Below are 16,736 nucleotides of genomic sequence, written 5' to 3'. Positions count from 1 at the left end.
GATAAGCTCTACCAGCGTAAGGGTTGGAGATTTATCGTCCCTAGCGTTGGTGCTCTGACAACTCAATCTGGATTTAATAGAAACATTCTTTACGTGAAAGCAAAATGCACTATGTTTTTGGGTGTAATATACATCGCTTTTAGTGAATCAAAATTCACACAATCATTTTTGAAATGAGAAAATCAAATTTAAAATGTTATTCTATTAAACCCAACAGAAATGAAACTGATACTTTGAGGTTGAAAGTCTTGTAATATACCTAGTTTATTTGTTTTACCCTTCGAATTGATTGAAAGACGTTAAATCAACGTTATAAGTATCGCATTAGATTTTGAAAGCTCTTTTCAAATGTCGCTTCTTGTTATCAGATAAAAGGAAGGAAACATGACACGAAAGCTAGAAAACAGCGCTTAATCAAACGCTCGGTTAGCATGAATTGTACAGCTTGCCGTCAGGTCAAAACTCATCTCCATTTCGAATCCTCCTCATAAAAAAATCCATGGAACTCCCAAACGCAGGGTACGATTACGAACCAGGTTCACCAGCTGTCATCGATGATAATTGGTGGAATGGCGTAAAAAAAAGTGAGGGATTCGCGAAGGTCGAAGCTCCAAATTGCGACACATAAATTAGTGACGGCTGAAGAATAATGTTGCTACCACACTGCTTTGCGAAACTATAGCCACGATCAGTCGTAGGATAATGGTGCGTTGGACCAAACCTGATTAGAAGTTTCACTTGGGTTTTTCCCTCCGCAGATAAGCGCAGCGATGGAGGGAGGGGTCTGGAGTTTAATGCCGGCGGTAATGCGTGTCGTCGGATGTGCTTGTGTGTGTTTGGCTTTTTTTTCTGTTTTACGTTTTTGGAGCGCTTGCGTACGATTATTTCCCGATCGTCAGCGCGAGAAGATCCATGTTGAGAGGCGCGGGTTCGTTCCACCCAGAAGCCCACTTTCTAGACATTTCAGGGCGCATTCATGGCCCATCATCCCCAGCGGGTGGATGATGTTGAGGACGAACGTGCGCTTAGAGAGTCGCATTCGCATGGCTCACTCATTAGCGAAGCCGGTTTATGGGTTTTGGCAATAAATTAAACAAATAAAAAAAAAAAATCAAGCCAAATCTACCGGCCGGATAAACAATGGAAAGGGAAGGTAGCACACGATCGAACAGTAAATCCAACACCGCCAAATCACTGCCACAAACGACCTCCATCTTACCGTTTTTCGGGTTGATGTGAGCCGGTGATGGCTGTCGGATGCTCTTCTTTACACATTTTCGGCTCGCTTCCCTGCTAAAGAGGGGTGGGTGGGTGGTACGAAGAATGTGCCCGGGTTTTTAGGTGGTATCTCTGCTAGGGGCAAAATTGCGTTTTTGGATGTCCTCTCGGCCGGACGAACACTGGCAACACAGCTGTGCAAAAAGACGCCGAGGTCAACTGTTTGACTCTTGACACTAGTCCGTGTAGCCTTGGGCAGAAGAATTCAATCTTTGGTGCGGGGAACATCTTCTTGACTGTTGCCGAGGACGAGCAGGTTTGAAAACCTGATTTAGTAGAACTTTATGTTCGCTTCCCGGGCGGAGAAGGGGCGCTAGCACTCAATCAGGTCTCACGCGAGATGACGTGTGTCGAATTTTGCACATTCTGTTAATTTTTCTGCATTCGCGCGCCGAGCGTTGCAGTCCAACGATTTTTGTGTGCTTTAAATGGCATCTTCTAACTCCTATGGGATGACCACATGGACATGGGTGACCAGGAGGTGCCTTATAGAATTAAATATGCGTGATTTTCGTTTTATCTTTCTTGTTTCGGCACCTCCTGGTGTGAAAGTAAAAATGTCAATGAATATAGGAGAGATTTGAATTTGATTTGTTTGTTAGAATCATTTTAAATTTCATCGTTGCTTATGAAGTGTTTTTAGATGAGTTAGAGTTGCTGTCGTTAATTGTGTGAATGGCATAAAATTAACAACAAATTAACATAATAATAAAGCAGTATAGTTATTACGATTCGAAAATCATCTTAAAATTTCAGTTTGACCTTAAAAAAGCGAATGCAGTATTAGAGAATCCAAGCCTCTATAAATAAAACTAAAAAGCCCTACAATATCCAGAGGGAGAAACCATAGTGTTCTCTCTCATTGTTTCTCATCATGCTACGCTCAGAACGTACCTCACCGTGAGCATATGCGGATGCGTGAGTAGCATCGCTCGGCAGCTCATCAACCGTTTTCCGTTTGTATGAGGAGGAAAAACCCAACGCCAGCGATGGAGCGAGAGTGAGAGAGAGTAAGCGATACAAAAACGCAAGCATAACGCATGTTTTATGCTTTCGCTTTTGTTCCGTCGTTGTACATCGCTACAGCAGCATGGATGCGTAGAGTGCGGTCGGCAAGAATGTGGTCGTTCAGGTATCGCTTCTCGGCCTAAAGGCTAAGATCAAAGTGTAGTATCTGTTCTTATCAGCTTAACATCTGATAGTTCTCCCATAGGGAGACAACAAATGTTAAACTGATTTTTGGAAAGAGGCGGATTGTACGGGGCTTGCTCCACATCCGCCACGGGTTGGCCCGGTATTGCAGTACCGCCGGGATCGGCCCACGTAATTGTAATAAAACAAGTAACAGAAATCCTGAAGCCAAACATACTTCATGAAGATTGCCCTACGATGAAGGAAAAGCACGTGCGTGATTTTTCTAATCTTCAATTGTATTGGAGAGATTCTCAAGAGGCCGGGAAAGTTTTCGTTTTATTACGTGTCAATTGTAAGCTTAGAATACATGTTTTGAAAACTCTGTCAGTTGACTTTCAACAATCGCCTTAAAACTGTCACACCTTAAAACCTAATCAAAAAAGTAAATAAATAAGCGAAAGCATTCAACCAACCAACTCACTCTCGCATAAATCCACCAAACAAATGTTTCTCCCACGGAATAGAAAACATTAACCGCTGCGGCTGGGTTCCTCCATTTCCTGATAGTTTATTTAGCAAGGTGAAGAAATGGCGATCGAGTCAATTAGGCGCGTGTTGAGATAGACGAGGCCGAATTTCCTCGTTTCGCAGACCGCAACGTTGTTCGCGAGATGGAAACATGCTTTTCCAACGGTAGCGTAAATGCTCAGCCGCTTACAGAAGCACTTAATTAACGAACGAATTGCAACGAGCTCGCGGAAAACCGAACCAATTTGCCCCGAAGTGATTAATTTGTTCTTGTTCACATCCCGTTTCCCATCTTTAACACTCCCATCGGTAGCCGACACGTTACGCGTTTTGGAAGAACTAGCGAATGTCTTTGGGTGCTGGACACATTGCATTGTTCCGTTTTTGGTTTTTATTTGTTTTGCTATACCGGCGCTTCACTCATTAGTACCTTATTTTGGTTGTTAGGTGGAATTAAATCAGGTTTGTTTTACCAGATTGTAAGCATAGCTTGGGTCAAGTCAATTAGGTATCTGGACGGAGTTGGTTCACGATCCGAAGGTTAATTTGACGATTTTGACTGGCTGTTAAATTGGTTAAATTGACTTTGCGAAATATTTAATAGTATTTTAACATGAACTATTAGACTTTATTTCTCGAAACTGACTTTGAATATCCCGCTCTTCACAAATAAAAATTAAAAACGCCATAAAGACCTGAGAAAGCTATGCAGTCTTGTAAACTAGACCTGTAGTGAAAAATTAAATCAATAAGAAAAGTTGAAGCTGCTTCTTTTCTTCTTTTTGGCTAAATGTCCTGCTAGGACATGCCCACCATTAAAAGGCTTACACGAAATTTTGATGCCACATAATTGGATAGTTCTTACTATGGAAGGACGGTCCGGATGGGATGTGAACTCAAGTCATACAGTTTCGTTTCTATTTACATTAACGTCGTCAACGATTTTGGTCAGGTGTTTGGTGGCTAAATGTTATACTTTATTGATGGCATTGTAGAACTCTGTTTCCATCTTACACTTTAAACAAACAATTGTTTAAATTGCTGTTTATACTACATCTTTGTATTGCAAATCATTTGTTGGATAAATTTGCAAATTTATTCAACTATCGTATACTATAGTTGGATAGTCAGTCCTGCTGACGGGGAGACGTTCCGAACAAAAATCAATATACTGTCGTGTGAGGACTGGCGACGCTACCGCCATTGCCATGCAACCGCTCCAAACTGCAATATTATAATTTTAATTAAAACATTAACTATATTGCTGAGCAGTTTTGATCTCCATTTACATTAGTTGTGTTTTTCAGGTCAATTAGCAAGAGTCTCCATGTTTTAAACAATGTGCGATTTTATATCCAACAATAATAAAACATAAATTGTTTGGATTGCTCGTTTTCTCAAAATTGCTAATTGTTTTAAACATTGAGACATTTGATCTATGGTCTGATAAGCTCTGTATATTCCTGAATGTCTGTGTTTTTAAGTATCAAAAAAACAAGAATTAACCGATGAAACTAAGAATAAGGAGGAAATGCCTTATCTTCTTCTTCTTCTTGGCTTAACGACCTCTAAGGTCACATGCCGGCAATCGAATGACTTCCCTCTTCCCAATACCACGTAGTTGGTTAGTCAGTCCTCACTACGGGAGGACGGTCCGGATGAGATTTGAACCCTGGTCCTGCCGTTTGAAGACCGGCGCCGTTGTCGCCTATACCCCCGGGCCGCCAAAATCATTCCTTATCATTATGTTTATAAAATTTAGTCATCACAAGCGATGTTGACAATACGATATTATAATGTCATAATAAATTGTAAATAAATAAATAACAAACCAAATAAAATAATTTAGTAAATAAATGAATAAATTAATGAACCAAACTCACGAAATATTCTTCGCGATATTTATTTTTATATATTAGTATGACGGCTTACCGCCGTATTGTCTTTTAAGTGATTTTTTATCTCAAAAAAGGAACGAAATAACGGACTACGCGACGATAAGTATGATCGGTTAACGACGAGTTAAACAGTACGTGAACGGCCCTCAATGACAATAACTTTAATGTGATTAAATGTGACACCCTCAACTACCATTCTGATTAGGGTAGTTCTCCGAGGATCGTCCAAATCCGCCATTTTCGAAATTCCCCTACCGCTTAAATGTAAATTTATGTCATTTCTTGGATCATTTCTTTAAATTATTGAACTTTGTCATCCTTTTGAAAGAAAAATAATTTATTCATCAGGTTTTTTTAAATTTCGTTAGTGAAATAAGACTTTTAAACTAGTGTTAGTTGATAACACGTAGGTAAAGAACTACATTTCTAGTATTGTTAAAATGTAAAATGTTGAAGTGTCTTCACTTTCACACATTCCTTACGAAGCCTTTTTTCAATCCCGGGCAAATGTTAAGATTTTTTGCATGAACGATGCATGATTTCATTCATGCAAACCCACGATGCATGCATCGTGGGTTGCATTGGGTATTCTTTCCTTGACTTCTAACAACAAACAGCAAGAATCTTATTTATTATTTATCAATTTCTTAATTGGTAGTAGTTAATTCTATAACAAATGTATTTCTCTGGTGGACCATCTATGGTTTTTAAACTGTTATATCACAATTACGTGGGCCGATCCCGGCGGTACTGCAATACCGGGCCAACCCGTGGCGGATGTGGAGCAAGCCCCGTACAATCCGCCTCTTTCCAAAAATCAGTTTAACATTTGTTGTCTCCCTATGGGAGAACTATCAGATGTTAAGCTGATAAGAACAGATACTACACTTTGATCTTAGCCTTTAGGCCGAGAAGCGATACCTGAACGACCACATTCTTGCCGACCGCACTCTACGCATCCATGCTGCTGTAGCGATGTACAACGACGGAACAAAAGCGAAAGCATAAAACATGCGTTATGCTTGCGTTTTTGTTTCGCTTACTTTCTTTCTCTCTCACTCTCGCTCCATCGCTGGCGTTGGGTTTTTCCTCCTCATACAAACGGAAAACGGTTGATGAGCTGCCGGGCGATGCTACTCACGCATTCGCATATGCTCACGGTGAGGTACGTTCTGAGCGTAGCATGGTGAGAAACAATGAGAGAGAACATTATGAAAGATGGAATTATTTTTGTTTGCAGTTTTAAGTTTGCATTTCTATTTATGCTGTGTGGCAAAGTACTTAATATGGACTTAAACAAATGTTAACTTCCTTTTGTTTCTGCAACGCACATAACTTCTGGTCATTACGTCGTTGTACATAAATATCCGTTTCTCCATGGACGTTTTCAACTATACAACTACGTAGTATCAATTGGTCTCGCAGGCCATTTGATGGCCGGCAATACCTCGCAGGTCGTTAAGGCAAGAAAGAAGAAAAAGTAGTAGTAGTTGTAGGAAAAGAAGACACAAAAAATTTATTGTTTATATTATACCAGTTGAAGCAGATTTGCCGATAATTTTGTAATTAAAAAAAAAAAAAGACAAATATTTGTTACAATTTAACAAGCTGTTGTGACTGCGAACTTCAGTTTAACAACTAGAAGGAACCTTTTCAAATGACCATCTCTCCATTCCCACAGTGAGGCTGCAATTTATTACCCTCAACTTCAACCTTTCTAACGTCAGGGTGGATTTAAATGAAATCCGGTTCGATCGCGCTTAAACAAAGCGTAGCATTAACGCGAGGACTCGCGCAGGTGAAGCGTTGCGTTGAGTGTTTTAATTTTCAAATGAAGAACATCCGTCTCGAGGGACACCGCAGCGAGCGACAGTGTCAAGCCTCCTCATCAAGGCCGTTCTCGGGGCCCAGAACTAAGCTTTACCGTTCGCAGCAGGATGGTTGGTGGTAGCAGCAAACCGCCGATAGGTTTGCAGGCATCTGTGCAACATATTATTCCCTTTTTCAAGCCGATGAGCAAATTAATCACCACCGAGTGGGTTTGAAGGTGAGTGCAAGTTTCAATTTCGACGGGTCCGTACCGGCGTGGACGGGAAACTCATAAATCTTGCTCATAGTCGCCCAACGGTTCGTAGTGCATTTGAGACGAGTAAAGGCGATCTACCGGGCCAGGGGTTGACTATGGGAGGCGTTCGTATCAGTGAGTACCTTTCACTTGCATCGCTTCGATTAGTTCATTCTCAAGCAGAAGTGAATGTACCGCTGGAGGTCTGTACGTTCCGTCAGCAAACATCTTCGTAACGCATCTCACATGCATACGTGCGGTGGGGAACGCTCTACGATTGCTATCGCTCAACGTGGAAGGGATAATATGGTTCCTTCTTCGCACAGCACAAACGGTTTACGAACAACGGATGCTTCAATGTCTCGAGATCCGGCCCAAGAATCGTTCCACACTTCCTGCTTGTTAATGGGGGAGGGGGCCACAGTTCGTCTCGAAAGCCTGACCTTAACCATCGTTCACTGACGGTTTCTGCTCAAGAAGCGAAGGTGCGGGCACACTTCATCTCCGCCTAGCACATGAATAATTGAAAAATCGAAGGTCACTAGAAATCGGGTGCGTACGCATCGCCGATAGGCGTACTTGACTTGGCAGGCCTTTTAATTCTTGGGGTCTTGGGAGGAGGTTGGCGAATGGCGTGGGAAAAGGCCATTACGCAGACGGCTTGAGCGCACGCACACCCGCACCATACAGCAATTACGCGCGTCCGCCGCCCGGTCTGAGCAAATTTGGTTGCCCCAAAGCCCAGGGCCTCTCGGTGTGTGTGGCTAGACGATGGCTGAGACTTTCCAGCGCACCAGCTCCGAACGCGCTTGGCAGAGATGCGTGAAGTGACCACGATCATGGACAGGGTGCTCTAGATTATTCGGCTCTAGACCTTGCCACTGACGTGAATGTTCTGACCAGGCCGACTTACGGTGTAGTATGTAAGCATTCACACACACACGGAGAGACTTTCCCTCCGGTCGGGTCTGGCCTTATGTCTCTAGAATCAGCAACATGTTCGTTAGCAAAGGGTGCGCGTTAAAATTGTAACGAATTTGAAATTGATTGATTTTCGATTCACCTTCCATGTAGGGCATGGGTGGCACGAGCTAACCAGCGAAGCACTGAAGGTACCAGAGACGGGAAAAGCCCTTTTTCGGTTTGATGGGAGTTTAAGGGAGAAGCCTGGACTGCTACTGGTGGTGCTGTGTTGCTTTTGTTCCATGGTATGCTATATCAGGCTAGTTGGAAGTTCATTATCGTTCTAAAGCTAATGTCATATGCTCTAAGGTTTGTTGGTTGGTCGTAGCTCATATAATGGCTGCTTGTGGAATGTTCTACGAGTAATGAACTTTGAACTAAATCAGACGGCTCTTTTCAGATCTCTTTTGAACTAAATCAGACAACTAGAGTAGTTAAAGGGACTCCTCAGACTCAGACGACTCTTATCAGACCTCTTTTGAATGAAATCAAATGGCTAGAGTAGCTAAAAGGACTCCTTAGGACCTTTATTTGCGAATTGAGTGACTTAGAAACTCTCATTAATAGTGCTTAAATCCTGCAATAAAACTAAATCTTTTTTAGAGACTGCGAAAGTACGAACAAAATGTTGTCTCCTTGCCGGGTAAGAGCTCCTGTCAACAATGTTTGCAACACTTGAAACCTCCTTTGATGCAGACGGTTTCGAGTGTCTCTATCCAACAAATCCTATCGTCTACTATTAACGTGATCGTGCCCGTGCTGACAATTCTTGGGAGCGGTCGACCCCAAAACGGGCTACCGTACCCGAACTGTCACGGGTGTACGATTGATTGGTTACGATTGTCTTTTGGGCGAAACCGCACTACAAATTGGAATCCCTTTTTTGGGAAGATACGAGCCGTAAGCCTAGCAGCCGGATTTGAATTACTCACCAGAGGACGATTCTAAGCTGTGCTTTTAAAATCGACTGTGGGACCGGGTAAAGCCTTTTTTCCTCCTTGCGCTCTTGCGCTGACAGTGCTGCGCACGACAATGCAAATAATGATTGATTGGATGATGTCGGGATCTGGATTGAGCATTATGAATGGCTCGACACGGTGTGTTTCTAGTGGAGACATGTATTGTTATTTGGTGGATGGAGCTTTTTTCTGACGCTTCGAATTGGTTCAATATAGCTCCACTTGACAACACACTTGTTGTAGAAAGAGCTCATATGAAGGGTACCTGTGGGTATAATGAAGTCATTATTTTTGTTCCTTTAAAGCTTAGCCAGACGTAGACGTTTACAAGGCGAAGATGTTACAATTTTTAGCTAAATGAAATCAAGGGCAAGACATTTGTCGATCGTGATTGAATTTTTACAACCTTTTTCTATGATCGTTAAGCAAACCAATTGACAACTTTGGCGTACAAATTTGCAAAACCAATCAACCGGTGATTTATAGCGGTGTGCTAACGGGCAGAAAGCTAGGCCACTGTAAAAGCTGTCGCCAGAACCGGAAATCGGATTGGAAATAAATAAGAAGCAGCGTTCTTGAGTGTTGGGATGCTTTCCGAGGCAGTAGAGCGCAACTTATTAACATATCTTTTGCCGCAAACCGGTAATGGATGAAGAACTGCCGGTATGATGTACACAACAGCCCCGGATGGGCTAAAACAGAGAAACAGGTAACTCACCCACAAAGCCCGAACCCAAAAAAGGAGTCATAAAACTGTGCACAAAAAGAAGCAACTTCATGGCGCTGATACTCCGGTGGTAAAGTGGAACGAATTATCCAGCTCATCTGCTGCGGCTTGGATGTATATTAATGATTACGCTTGTCCAGCGAACATCGGACGAAAATGTTTGTCCATGAAGAAACTTTTACGATCGATCGTTTGGAAAACTGTTGAAGTGGTATTTCTGCTTCGTGATCGTTTCTTTTACGACGGCTAAATGGAAAATAGTAATCAGATGGACGATTTTTATTAAATGCTGGGAGTTGTTATTAGTTAAACTATTTTGCTTTGCGGGACATAATATTGGAAAGTAATTAAAACAATCATTTAAATGGCAAATTTGATGTGTTTTTTGTAAAAAGAAAAGTGAATATGCACAAAACCTAAGAGCGCTATCAAAATGGTTTGAACGTTCTTCCCCTTTGTTGGACTTTTTGTTCGTTTTAACCATTGATTGTTGCTATTTTTGGCTTATTTGGCTATTATTTGGACTAACTTACAAACAATTTTTCGCTCAAACTAATTACTTACTTATCAGGCGCTACAACCGCTTTGCGGTCTTGGCCTGGCGCATCAGAATCCGGAACCGCTCACGGTCCCGTGCCGTCGTCCGCCAATCTCTTATCCCAGCCTTGATGGCTGGGATGATTCCACGCCATCCTCCCATCTCAATCTGGGACTATTACGCCTTATCTGTCTCAGTCTCAGAGGCGTATGTGAGTACTGGATCTATAAAGGTACGATACAGTCCCAGCTGCGACCGTCGCATCAGGTTTTTTGAGGTGAGCTGTTTCCTCAGGCTGTAGAATGATCGGCTGGCCGCCAGCAACCCGAGATAGGTGAAGTTTTGGACGACTTCAAATTTGCGATCACCTATCCGTACATCACCCCCACGTAGTTCCGGATTTCTTAGTAGGGTCGCTGATGATGCCACCATCATCAGTTCCAGAATTTGGTCTTTGCCTCGTTAATCTACAACCCGAGGCCTTTGCTACCTGGGAGAGCCGTAGACCAATGATGTCTATATTATCAGCGTAAACCGGGATCTGGGTTGACTTATAGAAGATGGTTCCCGAAGTCTTCACCTCTCCGAGTCACGGATCACCCTCTTAAGCGCTTAGTTGAATAGGAGACAGGCGAGCCCGTCTCCTTGACGCAGGTCTTTGGTGGTAGCAAAGGATCCTGAGAGTTTTCCGTCTACCTTCACCTGGCATGTGACGTTGGTCATGGTCATTCTAACAAGCCTGATCAGTTTGGCCGGGATTCCAAAAGAGCTCAAGGACTCGTATAGTTCTACCATGGCTATGCTATCATATGTGGCCTTGAAATCTATGAAGAGATGGTAAGTGTTCAACTGCTGTTCAGCCATCTTCTCCAAGATTTGCCGCATGGTGAAGATCTGGTCAGTGGTAGATTTCCCGTTACGGAATCCTCTTTGATAGTTTCCAACTATCTGTTCAACGAAAGGGACAAGCTTATCCTGAAGGATTAAGGAAGAATATTTTATAGGCGGTATTCAATACCGAATAAACCTGAAGATGTGGCAGTCCAACATATCTCCCTTCTTGCCGAGATTCCAATCACAAGGCATCGATTCCGTCGGTTCAGGGTGCTTTACTGTTCTTTAACCGACGAATAGCTTGTCGTGTGTCCTCGATGTCAGGTGTCGACGGCACATCGGGACCGTCTGCTAGTGGAGCCTCTAGCTGTTCGTTGAACTGGTCGTTAAGTAGTTCATCAAAGTACTGAGCCCATCGCGAGAGGACCTCTGGCTGGCTACTGACCAGATCACCATCTTTGTTGTATGAAACTATCGTTTGTATATATAAAAATAAATATAAAAAAATATTCAAATATTGAAACGAGTTGCGTTGCGATGTTCAACATTAACATGAAACTCATCCTGAGTGATCCAGCTAGATGATCCTGTAGCCGAGATGTTTGGGACATTGATATTCATACAACAGTTCTTCATGAAATGCCTTGAGTAATGCGATGAAAAGTGTGTTTGTTGTCGTCACTTTTGCGAGGAAAGCAAACTCCCTGATCCTTGAATACGCACTACACGGTTGTATCATCGGGCGCAAAAGCTGTGTCAGGGATCTTGGGGTGCTCCTTGATCAGCTTAAATATAATGCCGCTAAGGGTAATCACCTCTTGGGACTGCTCAAAACAGGAGTGACATTAATGATTAACTAATGACGCATCCGTAGTGTGGTGGCCTAAGGCTTCTCGCCCATTGGCACGACTGGAATCGATACAGCGCAGATTCTCAGGGTCTACCTTCCTGGGCTACGATGGACGTGGTGCCTTACTTGGCCTCGATACGCTGATACAACAGAACAGTAATGCGGGGAGATTATTCGTCGCAAGGGATACTTGACCATCGGATAGTCTTGTCAGCACTCGCCGGGATTCGCAGGAATCAATCGATACGCTACGGGTAGCTATATCCGAGCTAGAATGTTACTTAACGTAGGTTCCTCTGTTCCTTTCCTTTTTATATGCCGTGAGTTTTATGCTCTGTATGATCGTTTCAAACCTGACATGTCGCGTTTCATGTTGTTAAATTTTATTTATTCTTGCTCTGCGTCCTACTGCTTGTAGTCCGTCAACAAAATGAAAGAGAATTTTTCGAGGGGTCGTCTCAGCCAAGGGAACCAGTAATGGCAGACAGAAACCTCTTAAGTTTGTTGAGCCAATGAAGAGAAATAAATAGAAGACGACATTCTGGTTGTTAAATTTGCTTCGTTGCAGTGGTTATTGTATCTAACCAAAAAAATTGATCGATCTATTTGGATTTTTTTTCACATATGCTGGAGAAAAGTCCAACTTCATCTGCAGTAAAAGCACTTTAATAATCACGGCGAACATTACACATTAATGCTACATTATTTGAATATTTTTTCTTTTTGCTTCCTACATTAGAGCATAATGTCAGACGGCTAGCCAAAAACATAACACCCTGAGCGCGGGTCACTTTCGCTTTCGGGGTCAATTTTTCATCCCCTCATATGCATTGCTCTTTCCTAAATACCCACGTACGATCGGCCGTGTACGAAGGTTTTACTTTTCACCGTACACCACAGTTTGCAGCCACCTTACCGCGTAACGTATGGGAAGCTGTGCAGCCAAGGATTTCGAATCGAATCGCACGTACACCCGCACTTACGGGAGAAATACATTTCGATCTGGTCGCGCAGTGACGTGGCAAGGGGGTAAGGGTAATTTACCAGTCCACATTACCGGGGGGATGGACAAGCGCGGACAAGCCAAGGTTCGAGCGCATCATTTGGCAACGACCTTGTTTGCTGGCCGGTGTGCTTCTGCGGGAGGGCGAGCGGTTTCGATCGTAAATGACTTTAACGCATTTTTGCTGCGTGTACAAAGTGTCGAGGGTAACAAAAAATTGGGGGGGGGGGGGGGTGAGACCGTCCGGACCGGTCTGTTTTTCCTTTCCGGCAAAGTTCGCCCAATAAACGCAGGGAAGATGTTTCGCCCTAATTGACCCTCATCAGCAGAGCGGCTGCGCTGTGCACAGGTCGCCGGGGCGGCCTTTACACGTGAGAACGCAAATCGATGCGCAACGCATCATCATCATCATCGCCGGTGTCGGTTGGTGGGACCGTGTGGACGGTGCGCGGTGTCCGAGATGTGATTGAAGTGGATGCGCGAACACCGCAGCTTAACATTGGAGAAGCAGTCGGCCAAAAACGAACGCCTTTCGATAATTCCACATCCGACGAGCTTCTTCAACTTGTGGTACGGGTTGGGTTTGGTTGGTGGGTAGGTGGTGGTGGCCAGTAGCCAATGACAGGGGAAGTGACAGAAAGCTACTTTCGGATTTTGCTTCCCTTGTCCGCTTTTCTGACCACACCATCGGCTAGTGATGTTCGTTTTGTACGATTGAATTGAAAGTAAATTATGTTTTTACGCTCATCGTGCTTCGACAGCATTTACAAGAGGGCAAGTTATCGCAACGGAGAATTAATCAGACTACTTGAAGACCATTTTTAACGGGTTTGGCGGGAAGATTGTGGGTTAAGTTTACAATTCCACTAAGCTCAACACAACTGAAAAACTCAAACAAATAGTTTAAGAAGTTGGAGAAGCTTGTTAAAGCACTTTCTTCAAATTTTTGAGTAGTGACAGGTGTGGCTCTCTTCAGACGAGATAAAGCATGACCATAGCTCATGCTGATATAGTTCGCTGTTTTGACTGGCAAAATCAACTGTGATGGTAGTTTTAATTCGATTAATAAAAAATCGTAAAACGAGCACAAAGCGAACAGTCACAGCACCCGGATAAGTGAATGCAAAGAATGTCAAACCTGTTTCAGCATCAACCCCTCCCAAAAATAGCATCTCTACCAACGCCCTACGCGAACGGGCAGGTTTGTTTGGCGGTCAAGCGAAAGGATCTCCCTGAAATGGCTAAAAATAACCTTACGAAAGGTTCCGTTGCGTCTGGAGCAAAGCAGAATGTAAAAGGATCAACTTCAAACCTTTTTTTTCCACCCCGATCAAGGAAACATGTAATCGGATACGTACAAAACCCAAACAAAGTGCGTAAACCGTGCAACAGAAAACCAGAAAAAAAGGAGAAAATAATGCTTGAAGAAGAAAAAACCAACCTACAATTCAACAAAACGGAGCAATTTCTGGCTGCGTGATAGTTGTTTACAACGCGCGCGCGAGCAAAGTAACGGCGCCTGCGGTTTTTGAATGGCGTTGCTCCCGAAACCGGTTACAGCGTTCTGGGTTCCGACTTCCCCCAAAAAAGGAGAACCCCCCCCAGACAAAGAAGAACCCCACCACCTTCGGGTGGGGCCGGCTGGGTCCGGGTTTTGGGCTGGAAAGTACGCGACATCAGCCGCACCCGAACGGACTCGTGAGCAGTACAAACGGGACCGGTTGCTTTATTTTGGTCCATGGTCAAAGCAGGAGACTCGCCAAGAAAGAAAGGATCTTTGCCTGCCAACGGACGAATGGACGAGTATTCTTTCCTGTTTCTTTTGTGCGTGGACATGAGTCATGCGTTTGTTTGCGTTTGCATGCACCGCGCGGGAAGGACACGGCGAAGACAGCGGCTCACGTGCAGACAATTATTATAAATTACTTTTATTTTGCTTCCAAATAAAATTGTCTCAATGAGCCAACTGGGCCAACTAGGTGTCTGTGTGGTTAACGAGATCAGTAAAAGTAGATCGCACGGAGTACCCCCCGGAGCGGTGACGCAGTCGTCTTGCCCGTCGTCACGGTCTGGACATTGTTGGTGCCCCTGAGCGACCAAGAATTGTTTACGCGCTTTATACACACACACACACACACACACACACACACACCACCCATAATAAATTGTGATTATCGCAATTGCGAAATGGTTCCTGTGCGTGCTCGGCTGTGTTCTGGCGCAAATCCGCTCGCACATCAGCGCTGCGTGAGCGCACCACTACGGTGAAAGGTGAGCATAATGCGTGAGCGACATTAATTATGTCGTATGTTTGTAGTGTGCTTTAGCTAGCTTTGAAAATTGTCATGTACATTTTGCTCAATATTTACGATGAGCAAACATGGAAATTGACTAAACAATAAAAAAGAATCTGTGTCCTCTGTTACTTTCTAGAGCAGCAACGCACATTGGAAGCACAAGCACAAGTTTGGATCGTACACATTTGACATAACCTTTTTCGTGTCATCCTACCATCCTACGAGTGTAGAAGGTGAGTGAAAGTGATGGACGGTTTGATGGTCGCCTTTTAATGGTCTTTCGAAGTGGCGTACATTATAATTGAAGCTAATTAGCTGTGACAGATGGGTTTCGGAGAATGGTCGAAATTGGATCCTGCCGCAGCCGCAAACTTGTTTTACTGTACCAAGTGGGGGTTACATGAGAGTAATAAGAGTCAGAAAACACAAATTTGTGATTGCTGACACGAGTCACACTAGTGATTCGATTTAAATTAATAAGATAACACAAATGATTTACTTCTTGTTATGCTATTGAATGAAGCATGAAGAATGAAACCATATTAATGGAAATATTAAAAAAATAACACTTTGAACGAGTTATGGGGCGTTAGCCTCAAGGTAGATGAATTTTTGGATGTATATCTGTACAACTTCCTTGCGAAAATCGGTATGGACGCTTTAGTTTCTGCTTCCGCCTTCGGTGCTTTGCCAAAGCAATAGCCATCCAGCTAGCCGTCGACGAATGACGAAAGACTGACCAAACGAGCATCATTTTCACCAACAGTGCCAGTGTTCTGCCATCTGCTGAGATCCAGAAGACTTCGAGACTGCTCGAAATGTTAGATATATGACACACTGATTCGTCCGGTGGTCGTATATGGCTCCGAGTCTTGAACCATCCGAGCGGAGGATGCAAACGCTCTTGGCGTGTTTGAGCGTCGCATCCTCCAGACCATCTTTGGCGGTGTGTTCGAGCATGGAGTGTGGAGAAGAAGGATGAACCACGAGTTTGCTGAGCTATACGGAGAACTGGACATCCTGACGGTAGCAAAGTCCGGCAGGATACGATGGCTGGGGCATGTTATCAGGATGCCGGACTCTTGCCCCGCCAAGAAGGTATTCGTCAGCGACCCCCAGTTCGGCACGAGGCGTCAGGGAGCACAACAATTTCGTTGGATAGATCAGGTGAAGAATCGGAGATCGGGTGCCTACATGAATGGAAAGCTGAACGTCACGACGACGTTCTCTTTAATAGAGTAGGTCTGTGTTCTGGCTGCCCTGGTTCACGGCACCTCCAAAGACACCCACATTCAACTCCTAGACTCCATATCTGCATCCCCGACACTCGTTTTGCTGGAATGTGGATCATTCTGGATTCAACGGTAACGAGAAAGCTGACCGTCTGGCTAACAGAGGTCGGATTCGTCCAAGTGAACCACACAACACCCTTTCCCGCCAAAATACCATCCGCTTTATCAACACCATAGCCTCCCAACACTGGAACACCACCAGACCTCAGCAACAAACTTCATTCCACCAAGTACAACACCGCTTCATGGGAAGATATCGAATCCAGTCACCACAAACGACACATCCTCAATTATCCTACATCCTCAACAAATCCAGCCCTACACTCTGCAGCTTCTGTGGTGTTGACATCAGTGTCCGCCACATCCTCAC

At 43.9% G+C, this 16,736-nt stretch overlaps 1 protein-coding gene and 2 non-coding genes across 3 annotated transcripts in view; 1 reads left to right on the top strand and 2 right to left on the bottom strand.

The window, feature by feature from the left end:
* The window catches only part of LOC126567443 (Krueppel-like factor luna), an 85,664-nt gene that overhangs the window by 67,348 nt on the left and 1,580 nt on the right, over positions 1–16,736 (bottom strand). The window lies entirely within an intron of this gene.
* LOC126560133 (U2 spliceosomal RNA) lies at positions 2,413–2,606 on the top strand. The gene has a single exon (XR_007607052.1). It is a non-coding gene; the product is annotated as a U2 spliceosomal RNA (small nuclear RNA).
* On the bottom strand, positions 5,564–5,757 carry LOC126560132 (U2 spliceosomal RNA). Its single transcript, XR_007607051.1, has one exon. It is a non-coding gene; the product is annotated as a U2 spliceosomal RNA (small nuclear RNA).

This window comes from Anopheles maculipalpis, chromosome 2RL, assembly GCF_943734695.1.
Source record: "Anopheles maculipalpis chromosome 2RL, idAnoMacuDA_375_x, whole genome shotgun sequence".
In the NCBI taxonomy this organism is placed as follows: domain Eukaryota; kingdom Metazoa; phylum Arthropoda; class Insecta; order Diptera; family Culicidae; genus Anopheles; species Anopheles maculipalpis.
This window is presented reverse-complemented; position numbering and strand designations above follow the sequence as displayed.